Genomic DNA, 14,104 nt, shown 5'->3' on the forward strand with positions numbered 1-14,104 from the left:
GGATTAGTGATGGGCGAATTTGCGCCGTTTCGCTTCGCCGAAAAATTTGCGAAATTCGCGAAACGGCGAAAAATTCGCAAAACGGCGCTGGCGTCTCGTTTTTTTGACGCCGGCGAATTTTTCCGCGAATTTATTCGCTGGCGGCGAATCGAGACAATTCGCCGCGAATTCGCACTTGGCGAATAAATTCGCCCATCACTACTCAGGATTTCACTCTGTACATCATACTAAACGTTAACTCAAAGGTGAACAACCCCTTTAATCCTGTAGTGGGTCAGGTACCTTCAGGTTCTTGCGAGTTACCCACAAAAAAAAAAAAGGTAACCTGTGTGTTGTGGGTAGGATTTTTGGATGCAGGTCGCTGGTATAAGGGTCATGTTGAGGATCTTATCTTTATTTCTAATATTATATTTTCTATAATATCTACTGTATATGAGAGAGAGAGAGAGAGAGAGAGAGAGAGAGAGAGAGAGAGAGAGAGAGAGAGAGAGAGAGAGAGAGAGAGAGAGAGAGAGAGAGAGAGAGAGAGAGAGAGAGAGAGAGAGAGAGAGAGAGAGAGAGAGAGAGAGAGAGAGAGAGAGAGAGAGAGAGAGAGAGAGAGAGAGAGAGAGAGAGAGAGAGAGAGAGAGAGAGAGAGAGACTCTGTATGCCGGCACAGCACGTATAACTGTATACGTTGCCTGGGTGCAAAAAAACCCAAAAGGGTAAATGCTGAACAGAACGAGGCTCACACTCACAGGTCTTACAAAAAGAATAACTCCTGCCATCTGGAAAAAGGTACCAAAGCATTAGGGCCCTCACTACCAGACTGTGTAACAGTTTCTTCCCCCGAGCCATAAGGCTACTGAATACTAAGAGACCAGACAGATCTCTCTCACACTCCATCTGACCTTACTATATACCACAACATTACACAGTCATTGTACGCCATTGTATGGATGAATAGCCATTGGATACAGTTGTTCCCTATGAGCACATCTGCACTTTATTATGTTCTTTATCATGTTCTTGCTACTGTCATGTCACAATGATACACCCATCATGTCTGATGTTTAGCATTATTTACTTAACATATTACATCTGCTGAGTGTGCACTGTATTGTCCTGTCCCTGCACTGTGCTGACCTGTCTTGCAGGAGTTGCATATTTTTGCACTTGCACTTTTTGTCTGTTGTTCGGTACATCTATGTTGTGTTGTGTAGCACCATGGTCCTAGAGGAACATTGTTTCGTTTCACTGTGTACTGTACAAATGTATATGGATGAAATGACAATAAACTCACCCTTGACTCTTGAATAATAGTGTTTATTGGTCAAAAGTAATGACTAACGTTTCGGCTAGCAATCTAGCCTTTCTCAAAGTGCACATACAAACAATCAACAACCGTTTAAACACCCAGTGGCGAGGAAAAAGGGGGTGGCGATGTCACAGTGCTTCAGTGTCAATGTAAATATGCATCTTATACAAATAAACATATCACAAATTTAAAAGAGCCATCAAAGAAATACCTAAACCAGACGTATTAGAGTCAGAAGCTTGTCCGTGTAATCATAGTGTACAAATAACAAAGTATCTAATCTTTCACAGAGTTGCAACATTATATCAATACATGCGCAACAATGAAAATTACTGAGTGAACAGGATCTAAGGGAAAATACAAACACATCAAGATAGACTACAAAGAGTGGTGGTAAATGGAACATTTTCTAATTGGACCAGTGTTGTTAGTGGAGTACCGCAGGGTTCTGTACTAGGTCCCTTGCTTTTCAACTTGTTTATTAATGACCTGGAGGTGGGCATTGAAAGTACTGTTTCTATTTTTGCAGATGATACTAAATTGTGCAGAACTATAGGTTCCATGCAGGATGCTGCCACTTTGCAAAGTGATCTGTCTAAACTGGAAAACTGGGCAGCAAACTGGAAAATGAGGTTCAATGTTGATAAATGCAAGGTTATGCACTTTGGCAAAAATAATATAAATGCAAGTTATACACTAAATGGCAATGTGTTGGGAGTTTCCTTAAATGAAAAGGATCTAGGGGTCTTTGTAGATAACACGTTGTCTAATTCTGGGCAGTGTCATTCTGTGGCTACTAAAGCAAATAAAGTTCTGTCTTGCATAAAAAAGGGCATTAACTCAAGGGATGAAAACATAATTATGCCTCTTTATAGGTCCCTGGTAAGGCCTCATCTGGAGTATGCAGTTCAGTTTTGGACTCCAGTCCTTAAGAGGGATATAAATGAGCTGGAGAGAGTGCAAAGACGTGCAACTAAATTGGTTAGAGGGACGGAAGACTTCAATTATGAGGGTAGACTGTCAAGGTTGGGGTTGTTTTCTCTGGAAAAAAGGCGCTTGCGAGGGGACATGATTACACTTTACAAGTACATTAGAGGACATTATAGACAAATGGCAGGGGACCTTTTTACCCATAAAGTGGATCACCGTACCAGAGGCCACCCCTTTAGACTAGAAGAAAAGAACTTTCATTTGAAGCAACGTAGGGGGTTCTTCACAGTCAGGACAGTGAGGTTGTGGAATGCACTGCCGGGTGATGTTGTGATGGCTGATTCAGTTAATGCCTTTAAGAATGGCTTGGATGATTTTTTGGACAGACATAATATTAAAGGCTATTGTGATACTAAACTCTATAGTTAATATAGGTATGGGTATATAGAATTTTAATTAAAAGTAGGGAGGGGTGTGTGTATGGATGCTGGGTTTTCATTTGGAGGGGTTGAACTTGATGGACTTTGTCTTTTTTCAACCCAATTTAACTATGTAACTATGTAACTATGTAACTATGTTAAAATTGCTATAAATAAGGACATCATGTGAGAAAGAATATCATTAAAGATACAGCATAATTCTTTTAAAAAACCTGCACAAAGTGAAAAAAAAGTTTATTCAACATTTCGGCTCTAAACTTGAGCTGTCCTCAGGAAGTGACATCTGTATACAACACAGTGAAATTTAACCTAACCTTCCCTGCAGAGTGTCAAAATGAGCTGCTGCTCACTAGCCCACTGCTCTCTGCACCAAATGGTGCTAGGTACGGGAGTAGTGTACTGCATTATGCATTATGGTTCTGTTACCTTGATCTCTTATGGAAGAGAGGGATCCGCCACTTACATTGGCAATGTGCACCAGAGTACCATATCCAGGTGAAATTATTCGTTACCAAGACTACCCACCATCCTTAGGCTCATCCGGAGCACCAGAACATCGGTCCAACATCCGATCAAGGCCCTTTACCTATCGCTGCCAGCTTCCTCCCAGTGTAGAGGTGTATGCGTTCCTAGAATAGGCAGAAAACAGCAAAGTATTAATATCCTTATGGAAGGTCAAAACAAAACGAAGTATCCAATCAATAAGACGTTACAGCCAAGATAAGTTTTGCATAAGTAGCGTTGCCAACCATTACTTCTTGTAAATAAACTCATGTTTACAGTGCATCTATGTAAGATTCTGTTATTGTAACCAGAATCTACATTACATTTCATAAATTGTTCATTAACAGCATGCACATACTGAACCCTTACTAAAAATAAGAAATGGGTAATGTCTCATTTAACCCCTGAGGGGCTAACATGTCCAATTTAAAGATCCACATGAATTCTGTCTTTAGTAGAAGTAAGTATCTGTTACCCCCTGCGAGGAGTTGTACATGATCTATAATCATGTGTCTAAATTGGGGTAATGTGTGTTTGAACTTCAACCAATGTTTAGACAATGGCTGGTCTGCTTTCCGTGGTCAAAGCATTTCTAATGGCACTTCTATGCTTGTTCATGCTCTCCCGATATGAGTATAGACCACAAGAACACCAGCCCATATAGACCACGTATTCTGTTGAGTAGGTTACACAGTGCAGAATCTTATATTTCTTACCAGTCCTTGGATGAGTGAAATGTGTCCCCTGCAACATGCCTCCAAATGTCAAACAATTGGTGCATTTACAAAACCCTTTTTAAAAAGTTTATCCAAATGTACCCCTCCTCTTGGAGAATCCACCAGGGCCTCTAGCACTAGGAGATTACGTCCCCTCCTGTATGCTACTAATGGTCTCTTTTTATCTCTTTTTATAGAAGACAATGTTGCTTCTTCCCATAGGTATTAGAAAACAGGCCTCATATTGTTCCATAAACAGATTGCCAAAAGAGGGAGCAACATTGGATCCCATAGCAGTCCTCTCTATTTGTAAATACAAAGTATCTTTAAACAGAAAATAATTATTTACATTTTCGATCCAACAAGGATACTAAAAATTCCACTGGGGGCCACCATTCATGGTGTGTTTGCAGCACTTCCCTAGTTGCTGCTATACCCAAATCATGTGGGATGACTGTGTACAAGGTAGATATGGCTATCATCCTTAACATAAGTATTTATTTTCTGTACTACTGGCTGTAAGTAATAGTCAATGTATTTGGCCACTGGTTGGAATAGGGATCCAATCACAGAAATGATTGGACTGCCAGGTGGTGCTACCAATGACTTGGTTCAATTTGATGATCTAACCAGCTGTGACCCCTCAATCAATCAATGTGTCGAACAAATTTTTAAACTTGGGGGTAGGATCAAACCTCAAATAGGTGTAAAGGCCTCCATAGACACAAAGTTTTTTCCTTGATCAATTTTAATGATGAAATCCAACCAATCCCTCAAATTATCGAGAGGTTAGTGGGAATCGAACAATTGATCAGAAATCAGAAAATTGATCGGCCAGGTTAGAAAATTTTCATTGGTCACAGTAAAATCTATCCGTGGTCCAATTGTTTGCTGGGCCAAGTAGACAGCTACCCTCAGTATTCCTAGCTTTAACTAGGCAACATTGCTTGAAATGGTCTTTTTAGTTGATGGACAAATCGTACATTTCAACAATCATTTCAAGATAAGCTTGGTCTTACAATAATGAAAAGATCTTCGAAAAATCCTAACATCTAGTGATGGGCGAATTTATTCGCCAGGCGCGAATTTGCGGCGAATTTGCGCGATTCGCGCCGCGCAAATAAATTCGCAAAACGCCCGCGAAAATTCGCGCTAAAATTCGCCGGCGTGAAAATTTTTTTTTTCGAAAAACGGACGCCGGCGTCAAAAACGGCCGCCGGCGTCAAAAACGAGACGCCGGCGCCGTTTCGCGAATTTTTCGCCGTTTTGCGAAAACGGCGCAAATTCGCCCATCACTACTAACATCTATGGCCAGCTTTAGAATCAGACAATTGGTTTAAAATCTCTTTCTCATAGTAGGATGCTTCTAACAATATAATCGTCCCACCCATATCAGCTTGTCTAATAATGAATTCCTTATCCACTTTAACGGGCAGATTTATGAAAATGTGAGATTAGAGCTCACCACAAAATCTTATGGGATTTTTAGAATCGTATTTATCAAATGGCAAACCCCATTGATAAATATACTTTGAAAATAGTATATTTGTGGGTGAGATTTGTGCACCTGTGGAGTCACCTGAACTGTCTATGATTGCCAGCAAGATTGGTTTATTTCAGTGTAATTGTCTTTTGGTCCTCTTTTCAGGGAGTACCAATAACCACTTATATACCTTTTTATGACTGTAATCCTCCTTTACGTTAACCAACTTTTCCTCCTAAAAAGAGATCAGTTCCTTTGAGAGATGTACCTCTATATTTTTCAACCAGTCCACAGTTTTATCCTGCGAAAGCTGCAGTACGTGGTGTGAATCAAAGTCTGTGATTTCCTGCTGTGTCTGCTTCAAGTCTTTACCAACAAAGTCTATAACTAAAAGCATCAAATCAAATGAAGTTGTTCAAGATATTACACCATTGACTGCACAACTCAGGATTAGAGTGACCCAAAGTGGCATTACTGACAGCAAGATGAGAAATAAAGAAAGAAAATGTTTTAATACTATTTGGAGAACTGAAATGTTTATCCTTGGTATTGCGATACGTATATTGATTGGAAGCTGTTGTCGAGTGGGAGTGACCAGGAACCCGCTCCTGATAAAATAACTAGGCAGCTCATTAAAGGTTTATCTGTATCTTTTTATCAGTGTAAATCAAATCTAGCAGAATAGGTGTAGTTTGCGAGGTTCCCAAATAAAGATACAATGGTAATGAGACAGCTATGTTTCTGTTTTGAATATTCTACTTAAAGGGATTATGTCATGGTTTTTATGGTGTAGTTTTTATTTCTAAATTACACTGTTTGCAAATAATTCACTCTACCATATAAACCTTCATCCAACAAGTGTTTTTTTTTTTAGTTTTAATATTGATGTGTAGACAGCCATCTCAGGTAATTTTGCCTGGTCATGAGCTTTCATAAAGAGCCAGTGTTGTGCTATAGAACTGCTTATATCTACCAGGGAGCTGTTATCTGGTTATCTTCCCATTGGGATGCTGGGGAGGGGTGATATCACTCCAACTTGCAGTGCAGCAGTAAAGAGTGGCTGAAGTTTATCAGAGCACAAGTCACATGACTGGGGGCACTTAGGAAACCCCAGGTCAAACCCCATGTCGGATTTAAAAATGAAATATATAAAAATCAATTTCCACTTTTGAAAAATGAATTTCAGTGCAGTCTCTGGAGCAGCACTATTAACTGATGCATTTTTAAAAGAAATGTTTTCCCATGACAATATGCCTTTAAGGGAATTATAATAGCAGTGGACTGGGAAATACGCCCGTTACTGATCATTCCCTTAATTCTTTGGATGCCCAGAGGAGTGCGGCTTTTTCCAATACCTGCGCAGCACAAAATTAATGTGATTATTAAAGCTGCCAGTAGCAATATGTTTGTTGTGAAAAGTCCAGGGGTGCAATTAACTTTGCTGTTAAAATTTATATTTAACACTGAAATGTGTATTTTAGCAAAATGCACAGTTACTAAGGTATATTGGATATAGCAACACGATGGAATGCACTATGACAGATACTGTATGTCCAGGCCCAGATTTGTGGAAAGGCCACATAGGCCCAGGCCTAGGACGGCAAGATTTTAGGGGGACGGCATGCTGCTCAACCACACCCAAATTGGTTCAAAGACACTGGGGATGAACTGATAATACAATATTTTTTTACATTTCCTATGTGCCAGTCCCTATTGCTCCAGTCCAGATGATGAAAATTTGCACGAATAAAGGGGAGGGGACAGGGGTGATGAACGGTAATGGGCCTAGGGGCGTCCACTATGTAAATCCGACCCTGCATATGTCTATCCACCTAGTAGATAGACTAGAGAAATACACTTTAATATGTTAGGTATTTTGCATATTTAACTTTACTTAATTGAGGGTCGTTTTGGCTCCATTTTCACAATGGTTATGGGAAGATTTGCACAAGTCACTATTTGTTATCCTTGATAAAGGTCCTAATGTGGAGCAAAACATTGGGCACAAGTGGTATGTGAAATAAATTTTCTTTTGTTTTAACCTGAATATAAGAGAGTGCTGGTCCTTACCATCCAGATGCACTCTTAAGATGGCCATACACGGATAGATCCGCTCGTTTGGCGATGTCGCCAAACGAGCGGATCTCCCTCCGATATGCCCACCTTGAGGTGGGCAATATCGGGCTGATCCGATCGTGGGCCCTAGGGCCCAACGATCGGATCCTAGCGTTCGCCAAACGGGCGGTCGGATCGCGGGACCGCATCAACGAACAGATGCGGCCGCGATCCGACGGGATTTTTAATCCCATCCGATCGAGATCTGGCCGACTTTCGGCCAGATCTCGATCGGGGAAGCCCGTCGGGGGCCCCCATACACGGGCCAATCAGCTGCCGACACGGTCTGTCGGCAGCTTTTATCGGCCCGTGTATGGCCACCTTTAAACGACCATACAACTTGACAAATCAGAGACGATTGTGGACATATATATATATGTGTACATTATATATATATATATAGTATATATATATATATATACACATATATATATATATATATATATTCTCTAATTACATTATATGTATATATTTATTTCCATTTAAATGAAAAACCCTGATGGTGGGCTGTGCAGGTGTATTATTAACTCCTAAAAAAACATATTGTATAGTGAAAATCTGGCTTTTGACCTGCACACTCCACTGAGACTGCCTTATGTAGAGTTGCAAATGATCTTTACTCTGGACTTATCTTCTGCTTTTGATACTATTAACCATTCTGTTTTAATGCAAATTCTACATTCAATTGGTATCAGTGATCAAGCTGCAGCCTGGTTATATTCCTACCTTTCTGACCACTCCTTCTTTGTTACTTTTGCAAACAAATCCTCTCCCCCTGTCCATCTTAGGGAGACACACGTGGAGATTCGGGGAGATTTATTTGCCCATCGGCAAATCGCCTCTTCTTCGGGCGACTAATCTCCCCAAACTTCCTTCCCGTCGGCTAGAATCTAAATCGCTGGTAGGATGGCACTTGAAGCAATTTGTTTTCCGTAAGTCGCCCGAAGTTTCCTCAAGAGGCAACTTTGGATGACTTCAGAAAGCGTATCGCTCTGAGTCCTCTTTGTACACTCTCTCTTTAGGAGAGCTTATATCTTCATTTGGCCTTAAATACCACCTGTATGCCGATGACATTCAAATATATTTAGACACCCCCTCACTAACCGCTGACGTTCAAACCCAGATATCAGACTGCTTAGTAGCTATCTCTTCCTGGATGAACCAACGCCACCTCAAGCTCAACTTAACCAATACTTAGCTCATGGTCTTTCCACCCAAGTTGAGCCCTTCTCTTCTTTTCACCATTACTATTGATGGCATGACCATTAATTCGGTTAACTCAGCACGCTGCTTGGGGGTCATTTTTGAACAGTCCTTCTCCTTCTCTCATCATATTAATAATACTGCCAAAACCTGTAATTTCTTCCTCCACAATGTAGCCAAGATTTGCACGTTTTTTTTCACGAACTACTGCCAAAACACTAATCCCTTATCTTATCCCGTTTAGACTATTGCAATCTCCTCCCTAGGCAACCTGGCCGGTCACGGTGCCGGCTAGACACACTACTGCGTGAATTCCCGCTAGCGCGAATGCGCGGATTGCCACTCGTGTGCACACGAAAATTGATACAATGGATGGATGGGGTGAGAGGGGACCGGACATGGAGTAGGTGGCAGAGAAGGTACATGCCTGTTGCCATCCTATTCACGCATCTACTCTGCTTACCCCTAGTTCCAGCCCTGTTTCCTCCTAACTGGCCTTCCTGACTCCCATCTCTCTCCCCTCCAATCAATCTTAAACTCTGCTACCAGGATCCTTCTGCTATCTCCTAAAAGAGAACCTGCTCAACCCCAACTAAGATCCTTAACATGGCTGCCTGTTAAGCAAAGTATAGCATTTAAAACCCTTCTACTAACATTCAAATCCCTTGACTCCTCTGCTCCTCACTACATTTCTTCTCTTGTCTCACTTTACATTCCTGTTTGTCTTCTCCGCTCCTCTCAGAGCCACTTTCTCTTCACCCCATCCACATCCACTGCAACCTCTCGTCTCAAACCCTTCTATCTTGTTGCTCCTTAACTTTGGAATTCCAACACTGAATTTCTCCATAAGGAACCCTCTCTCAAGCTCTTCAACAAAAAACATAGCATAGTCCTGTGTCTACTGACTATGCCTTACCTTGTGCACTTTTTCATCTCCAATTTGTGCCTGTATGAGCCTCCTGTCCACTTAGACAGTAAGCTCTACGGGGCAGGTACCTTCTTCCCACTATGTCTCTAACCACAGAGCACTTAAGCTTTTAGTCCTGATATGATTTATGTGTATATTAATTATGTGATTTGTCTTCCCTGTGTATACTTTTATAAATATTGTACTTTTATGCACTGTACAGCGCTGTAGCTCCTTAACAGCGCTTTACAAATAAAGTTATACATACATACAGGCACACACTATTAATAGCTGGTGTTACCAAAATGTTATGGTTATGGACTGAAAAGACTTATGTTTCTTTTTATTTGCTTGATGCAAATATTAAGCTACGACTACATAATATCTGTCCTTGTGCTTAAAGGACCAGTAACATCATTTTTTTTTATTAAAAAAATAAAAATTACAGCCTGTATATAATACTCACGACCTAATAGATATTCCATATTCACCCTCCTTTTAGCTGAAAAGTCCCCAGTAAAAACTCCCCTCCATGGTCGGACCTGACTTTAGAAAAACGGCGATTTGGCGACCAGTCTTTACTCTGCGCAGTACGTGCGCGGCCCCGGCAGTACTCCTCCTCCTCCAAGGACTTCCGGCAGGAACCCGGAAGTCAGAAGAGCAGCCGGCAAGTGCAAAAGTTCTTCTTGCTGTGTATTTTATTTTTTTAAGACGAGTTGGTGAGGGGAGTGAACAGTAGCGCGAGAGCAGCGACGGTGAGAGGAACACGCTACGAAAGAAGACTGGTGAGAGAGGAACATGGAGGGGGGAGGAAAGTTGAAATCTGAGCAGTGAGAGGCACACAGGGGGGAGAAGGCTGCACTGACAGGGACGCTAAGGAAAGGAGCCGGTAGTAAGAGGAACATGGAGAGGGAGGAAACGAAAAAGGCAGCAGTGAGAGGAACACAGAGGAGGGGGAGGAAAAAGCTGGGTGACGGAAAAAAATGAGAGGAACACAGAGGGGGGAGGCTGCAATTGAAAGGGGACGCTAAGGAAAGGAGACGCAGTGTGAGAGGAACATGGAGGAAACAAGAAGGCTGGATGAGGGAACGGCAGTGAGAGGAACAGGGGGGGAGAATGCTGCACTGAAAGTGGACGCTCAGAAAAGAAAAGGCTGGGTGAGGGAATGTCTGTGAGAGGAACATGGAGGGGTAAAGCTACTTGAAAGGAGGCAAAGGCTGTGGTGACAGGAACACGGGGAAAGCTGCATGGACAGACGCCGAGGGAACATGCAGTGAGAGAGGAAGTGATGTCATGAAGACCCGGAAGAGGCACACAGCTATGCGCACGTAGAGGAGAAGAAGGAAGATGAAGCTAGAAGATGGCGGAGACCCTTTGGATGCCGTGGGACAGCTTCGGTTTGATTTTTTTCGGCTGTCTTACTGAAACAGCAGGAAAGAGCAGTATATTGGGGGTAAGTAATGTATATTAATTATTTTTTTTGTGAATAAAAAATTATGTTACTGGTCCTTTAAGGGTTAATCCACACGAGCAGATTGGGGGGCGATTTGATGCCTGTTGTTTTCTAAAAGTAGCGGCGACTAGTCACTCGTTTTGAATATACATAGAAAGTATAGCAAATTGCCAAGTATCATGCACACAATGCTATTTAAAAGCACCAGTAGCACAATAATTGAAAAACAGCAAAGACATAGTGAAGTATACAAAAACGCCTGTACCAAACAGACCAGGAGACAAATAGCAGCGATAATATGCAAAGCGGCATGACGTAGGCAGAACGCACAACATAGATCCTACAGCGTCAAGTCGTCGTCACGTAGTAATGAAGGCGCAAAATTAAAATTTGTTTGGTCGAGCGACCACACGCTCCATTATCACTCGGGTGCTTTTTTTCGAGGAGGACGCTGTGCCACAATACTCCAGCAAAAACAATTTCCAGAAAAATGACTTTGGTAAAGCAGCATTTTGATACAGATAGGCTGATTGATTTGGTGGAAGATCGACCAGGTCTCTATATGATTTACCATCATACCACAATAAGCTTATAAGGAAACAATTCTTGGGATGAGGTGGCACTTCATCTTATTACAGGCTGGGAAGCTCTTTCAGATGGTGAAAAAAATATGAAAGGTAAGTGCTTGCCACAATTTTTAATTTTACAATCTTATATATGTGGGTAGGGTTGCCACCTTTTCTTGAAAAAATACTGACCTTCCTACATATTTATCTTTTTTCCTATTAATAACATTGTGATCAACCATCAAAAATACCAGCCAGGCCGGTGAAATACCGGTAGCACCTACTGTGGGGCATATCATGTGTTGCAAGCATATGTATGGGGGTATGCATACAGTCTGTGGATATGATGGTTTTTTTTACAAGTGGCAATCATTACGTTATTAAGTATGGCTGGTTCAAAACATTACTTTAGTGTCATACTATGTGGTTTAGTACTGTCTTACTATATGACTCGTCTAAATTCAGTACTTATTGTAACAATATTAATTTTCTTTTCCATCCCCTACAGCCAAAGAAATTCAAATTCAAAGCAGGTGGAAGCACATTAGAGATTGCTTTCGTAGGGAAGTGTCTGCCCAGAAGACAGATACACAAAGTGGTGCATCGCCATCAAAAAGAAAGAAGTATGTTTATGCTGACGAATTGAAATTTGTACTACTTTCTTTTGCTAAGAGACAGTAAGTGTGAATAATCCTCCATTTTGGGGGGGGGGAGGGTATGATCAATACATCATACTAATGTTGAACAGGGCCTATATAGAAAGATGAGAAATAGAAAAACGTTATTGTGATAACTTTGTAGCCTTTGAGTATTTGGTCTTCAGATGGGGTCAGTGACCTCCATTTGAATGTTACCTACCCTGGTATATCCATGTACTCATATTGAAGATATTTCTAACACAACAATGCAGAGGAATGACTCAGAGTATACAAAAATGTATGTATTATTTGTATGGAAAGAATTCCTTGTTTTAATGGTAATTTTTTCCATTAGAACTTCTAGCAATCTTCTTGATATTGTGCAGGATGAAGAAATAGAGACAGAGAATCCAGAAACTGCTTCATCAGACAAACCAACTACCAGCACTGTCACCCCACTTGGTACTTCTACCAGCACTGTTACCCCACCTGGCACTTCTACCAGCACTGTTACCCCACCTGGCACTTCTACCAGCACTGTCTCCCCACCTGCACAAGCGTCTCAGCCTGACCACACTCGGGCAGCAAAAAGAAAAAGAAAAAAAAGACATGCTTTCATGTGATTCAGTATCATCCCAAAAGGATTCCCAAGAGGCTTCTGTCAAGAGGACTTATCCTTTTGAAGAAACACCAGAATTCTCATTTTATACAGGTTTAATGCCTACCATCATGATGGTACCAGAGGCACAAAGAAAAATGTTGCAAATGGACTTTCTGCATCTCTTATACAGATAAAGGAAGATTATTTCATACTTACCGAGATCTTCCTTTCCTAGACGTACTCCATGTCAGTACGTTACGGGATAGCCCCTCCTCCCTGCTCCAATTAGAAGGAACCTCCCCAAGCCTTTAAAAGGCCAACCACACCCACCTACCAGCGTCTTTGTAACAAGCTCTTAAATTACCGGAAAAGAAAGGGCGGGTGTACTGACATGGAGTACGTCTAGGAAAGGAAGATCTCGGTAAGTATGAAATAATCTTCCTTTTTCCCTAGACGTACTCCATGTCAGTACGTTACGGGACATAGCAAGTTAACGTTATCCCATGGGAGGGAATATGCTTTAAGAAGAAACTGTAATAAGGAAAGGAGTATCTCTGACTAGATAGTCCACCATCATGCAAATTCCTTACTTTAAAATAGAGAGTCCAGGTGAAAACCCCAGAATAAGTTCACCAGGCTAAGAATAGAGCTATAGTATAGTCTATACTATAGAGAAAGAGAGAGAGCGCGAGAGAGAGATGTTAGCCCACTGAGAGTGAGGAACAAGTTAGCTCACTAACCACCACTTCACCCTCCAGAAGAGAGAGAGAGGAAGACAGTCCTGTACAAGGCGAATTCAGCAAGCTGAAATACTTACTCTCCTACTCACCAAAAAGCATTCATCACATGTATGCCTAATTTCAGTGCAAATTGCAAGGTACCTGTAAGAAACACTTTGTAGGAGTAAGAACCCAAAACAAACACAATATAGGAATGATCTGTTTAGGATATATCCATAAATGTAGGATATCCAATGTACCCTGAGGTACCCAAGGCCAGTACCATAAATATCTTCATATCAGAATGCATGTTAGTCAGGACTGTTCTAACAGAAAACCGATCCTAAAGATCGGAGACAAGGGCACCTGAGAAAATAATTGGGATTAGAATTCCTTACACTGTGTAAGGTCCTGTGATGAGGCAGACTCAATTAACTGTAAAGAGTTGAGCAACTACAGTACCTAAGAAAGAGCCCCTATTGGTTGACCCAACCTAGTACTCTGAGAGGTATAACTGAATACCCCTAAGGTT

General features: G+C 41.4%; 1 long non-coding RNA gene across 1 annotated transcript; it reads left to right on the plus strand.

Annotated features, from left to right (window-relative positions):
* Window positions 1–10,156: 10,156 nt before the first annotated feature.
* On the plus strand, window positions 10,157–12,806 carry LOC121394240. Its single transcript, XR_005961574.1, has 3 exons — window positions 10,157–11,048; window positions 12,123–12,291; window positions 12,639–12,806. It is a non-coding gene; the product is annotated as an uncharacterized LOC121394240 (long non-coding RNA).
* Window positions 12,807–14,104: the final 1,298 nt, after the last annotated feature.

Source organism: Xenopus laevis, chromosome 5S (genome assembly GCF_017654675.1).
Source record: "Xenopus laevis strain J_2021 chromosome 5S, Xenopus_laevis_v10.1, whole genome shotgun sequence".
NCBI classification, from domain to species: domain Eukaryota; kingdom Metazoa; phylum Chordata; class Amphibia; order Anura; family Pipidae; genus Xenopus; species Xenopus laevis.